Genomic DNA, 4,576 nt, shown 5'->3' on the forward strand with positions numbered 1-4,576 from the left:
TGGAAGTGAGCTCAGTCTGCAAAGCTCCCCTGTTTCCCCTCCCCCCTCCTCCTCCTTTCCCCCCTCCTCCTCCCTTCCCCCCTCCTCCTCCCTTCTCCCCTCCCCTCCCCGCCTCCGCGGTGGTGCAGCTGCAAAGCATGTGCTGTGAACATTGGGGCCACAGAGCCGTGACGACTTTGCCGCTGAGTTAGAAGCAGAGAGAAGCGGAGGCCCGGGGGGCCGTGAACAATGGGAAGGTGGCCCTGGGTCTCCCTGCAGGGGGCCTTGCCCACCCACAGCTCAGAGCGCCTTGGAGCAGCCCCTCCAGGCCCTGCGAGCACTTCCCCTGCCATGAAGAGCAGGTGAGATGCTCGCAGGTTCCCTGTCCTGTCCCTCCCGAAGCCCGGCCTCTCTGGCTGCCTGGACCCAGAGGAGCCGGCAGGCCGCTGGCCCTGCCCACCTGGGGGTGCGCTCCAGTGGCACGTGGAGGGGAGCGGGGCTGGGCAGACACCCCAGGCAGCCCCCTGACACACCCCTGGGGCTCACACCCATCCCTGCCCTTAGCTGACACACACAGCCTACCTCTGGAAGGGATCCTTCCTCATTTGAATAAGAAGCTATGCTTTGAGGGCTCCTCGAGTGGACTAAAATGTCTGCTACATACAAGGGAGGAGAGAGCCGCTCACCTGTTACCATGGCGCCGTGTCCCCTCCATGAAAGGTGATGACCGCAAAGGAAGAAGGGGCTGGGAGATTGAACAGGTCAATGCCAGTGGCAAAATGACTTACTGTCTAAAGCGTATGATGAAGGAGAGTATATATTCTAATCCTAGTCACCTGATTAAAGACTGCTGAAAGAAACCAATTCATTCTGTAGGATTTATGCTCCTGATGCCCACAGTTCCAAATGAATAAGATCCAAATGAATCAGCCAGCTTTTCTTCGACGTTTACTTTGACTTTTGTGTTTTTGAAATACAGGAACCAGGTCCATATTGTATTGTGTTTGAATACAGCGATGCTCTGCCTTATGGTCTGGGGCAGTGCTTTAAAGGATGTGCATGACTCTTGGGTTTCTGAATAAAGAATGACTCCCACAGACAGGTGGGCTTCTGTACCAGTGGTGGAAACAGCGGAAGCTCACCAACACTGACACACTGTAGCTACTAGATGGCCACAGCAAACTGAGTGCAAAGGAGAGTGTGCCCATCCATACGCAGCTGTCTGTCCATTCGGAATTAAATGAGAGTTTTTTTTCTAAACAGTTGTGTGTCCATTTGCAATTAAAAGGGATTTTTTTTTGCTACTAGCTTTTGAAAATTGACGTTTAGAAAAAGTCAATTCTCAATATTAGATGATATTCAGGCTTGTATGGTCATTTTGCTAGGTATGTGGTGGTGGTACCCGACGATACAAATGTGAGTGCGGGAGACTGTTAATAATTTTCATACACCCTGGCTGAAGTCTTTAATAGCAAAGTGTCATGTTGTTTTTATAATGCTTCTGAATAAAACATCAAAGAGATTAAATTGAGAGATTGATAGATAACAGACAAAGAAAATAAAGCCAAATGTTAAAAATTGATGAGTCTAGGTGTAGTATTCGGAGAAGGCAATGGCAACCTACTCCAGTACTCTTGCCTGAAAAATCCCATGGATGGAGGAGCCTGGTGGGCTGCAGTCCATGGGGTTGCTAAGAGTCAGACACGACTGAGCTACTTCACTTTCACTTTTCACTTTCATGCACTGGAGAAGGAAATGGTAACCCACTCCAGTGTTCTTGCCTGGAGAATCCCAGGGACGGGGGAGCCTGGTGGGCTGCTGTCTATGGGGTCTCACAGAGTCGGACACGACTGAAGCAACTTAGCAGCAGCAGCAGCAGCAGGTGTAGTATTCGGGTGATCACCATATAAGTATTTTTATTTAATTTGCATAATACAAACTTGAAAAAGAATATATGTAACAAACATGCAAATTTACCTTCCAGTTAACAGTATCTAGTCCTAGCTCTTTGATACTCACCATCTAAAATGTCTTCATTCAGCATCATATTACCCAGTAGTATTCACTTTGCTACTACATTGAAAGCATGTACAACTGAAGCTCAGTTTTAAAAAGATGCTACATATACATATTCATGGGCACAGGGAACTCTGCTCAGGATTATTCAATGTTATATGGAAGCCTGGATGGGAGGGGAGCTTGGAGAGAGAATGAATGCTCTACATGTATGGCTGAGCCCCTCTGCTGTGCATCTGAAACTGTTACAACACTGTTAATCGTCTATACTCCAGTAAAAAATAAAAAGTTTAAAAGACGCACACATTCAGGGGTGAACTTACCCATCTTCCTATAAAAGGGGTGCATTTTATTGATGAATATAAAAGTAGGTTATGAAAATCACACTTTGCAAGCTTCCACTGATGTAAAGATCTGTGTGTGTGTGTGTGTGTGTGTGTGTGTACACATCATAGACAGATATGACTATTTGCCAAGAGGCAAACAAGGATTATCTCTGAGTTCTGGATTGTCAGGTGACATTATCCTCTTCTTTGTATGGGTTAATTTTGCTTGGTTCTTTACAATGAGTGTGATATCATCTTAAAACACAAAAGTGTAAGAAAGCACGTAGTCATTTTGTCTTTAATCCCGTCCTATTTAATCTGTTCTTGTTAACCAGAAGCATTCTATACACACAGTACCTAGGCATGAAACTGACTTTCTCAGGAAACATGCAAAAGCATGGAACTATTTTCACCTTGTACTTAAACCCATATTTCTTTTTCTTTTCCACTTAGGATAGCATTTGAGTTTGTGGTTTGTATTTCAAAGAATTAGAAATTCTAAATAAATAACGCCCTTCAGCACTGTATTTTCCTCTGTACCTTAGGAAAGAATTATTCATGTGCTGTAGGCAGGCCAAACCATAAGAAGAGCAAGTCAAACTGACTGTTACATTTTCAATGAGTCTCTTTTTACTCACTTAGAGCATTGTCATAAAGGCAGATCTGCACATTTCCCATTTCCACAGACCTGCCTTTTAGCTTTCTTATCTCATGGTATATCTTATAAGTGGATTGCACACACTTTGTTTTCATATCATTATACATAATTATGAAATGAATTAAGCTCAAAATACATTGTAATACAGTGTATACTTTTCCTCATCATGTTTATTACGATGATGAAACTTATTCTTAATTTTTAACATCTTCAGCCATATTTATTGGATGTTCACCATGGCTGCAAGGTGGATCCCGCTTACAAAGTGGTTAATTTAAATACTCCAAAAACTAGCAACATATATGGCAGAAGCCTTCACAATATTGTAAAGTAATTATCCTCCAATTAATATAAAAAATAAATTCTTAAAACCTAGCAACATGCAACAAGCAGGACAAGAATAACTTTCTTACCCTCTTCTTTAGTGGATTAAAATGTAATCACTGCCGTTCATGCTGATGTACTCAGGGTAGCTCATGCAAAAGTAGGAAATTGTAACACGACACAATTGTTAGTGTCTTTCTTTCTGGTTTGCTTCATTCATCCTTCTGAGCAAACTCTTTCTGAAGTAAGGATCAGAAAAATTCCCTAACAGTGATGTAGTGGATGGAGTCCTCAACTAAAAGCATCAAAGATCTATTAATATAATCTAGTCTCATTTCTGCTATTAACTAGTTAAGTGATGTCTACAAATTACTTAACTGATCTGTCGACCTTGTAACTGGGAGAACAAATGGTTTGGACCGGGTGTCTTTAAGGTCGTAATGCACTGATGTTCAAATCTGGAAAACACTGTCTCTGATCTCCCTTGAAGGGAGGAAGGTGAAGCAGAAGGACAGTGTCAACACAGCCCGGTTCTAGAGCTGCACTGGCCCCGGGGGATACGTCAGTTTCCCTCACACTATCAGCCTCTCCCATACCACTGTCTAAGCAACAGAGTTCTGAGTTTCCCTTCAATGATCCCGTGTCTGTGCTTGTTTGTGTCAGATGCAGTGGGTAGCCTGAAATCAGCACATCAGTGAGATCAACTCCCTTTTGAAGCCACTTCTCCCTGCAGCTAATGAGGCTTGTCCATCCCTCTTTGTCTCTGGGGCTCCTGTGTTTTTTTCTCTCCGTATCTCCCCCTGGCCACTTCCCTCTTGTCTGAATAGAATCATAGGTTGATGCTTAGACTTAGCTCCGGTGTAACTCCCTAGGATTCCTGTAAATGGTAAGAGGATTACAGCTAAATGTACAACTGAAATCAGAAAGTGGCTTTGGTAACAAAGCATCAGGGCATCGCCGTTTCTCCAGCATAGGATACAGTGGTGATTGATTCTGCTGTGATGAGATGCCCTTGACTTGGACAGTAACATCCTCAACAGGGCACGTCATCGACTCGGTGGGTGTGTCTGCGGATTTCATCTGCAGCGGCAGGGACCAGGAGCACCTTTCAGCCAGGACTGGAGAAGGAGGGATGACCCCAGAGCTGAAAAGGAGGAGAACCAAAGACGGCGAGGGAGGCTCAGAGGATGAGTCAGAGGCAGCACATGTGAGACGACCCTCTCCTGCCCTGCAGACGATGCTGGGACTATTGGAAAGAGATGCTGAAAAGGCC

The 4,576-nt window shown here is 44.5% G+C and overlaps 1 long non-coding RNA gene across 1 annotated transcript in view; it reads right to left on the reverse strand.

Annotated features, from left to right (window-relative positions):
* Positions 1-657, reverse strand: part of LOC104981838 — an 18,133-nt gene extending 17,476 nt beyond the window's left edge. Inside the window, exon 1 of the long non-coding RNA XR_824423.1 lies at positions 562-657. This is a non-coding gene — a long non-coding RNA (uncharacterized LOC104981838). The remainder of the gene's footprint in view (positions 1-561) is intronic.
* Positions 658-4,576: the final 3,919 nt, after the last annotated feature.

The sequence above is a fragment of the Bison bison genome, unplaced genomic scaffold (assembly GCF_000754665.1).
Source record: "Bison bison bison isolate TAMUID 2011002044 unplaced genomic scaffold, Bison_UMD1.0 scf7180017864524, whole genome shotgun sequence".
NCBI classification, from domain to species: domain Eukaryota; kingdom Metazoa; phylum Chordata; class Mammalia; order Artiodactyla; family Bovidae; genus Bison; species Bison bison.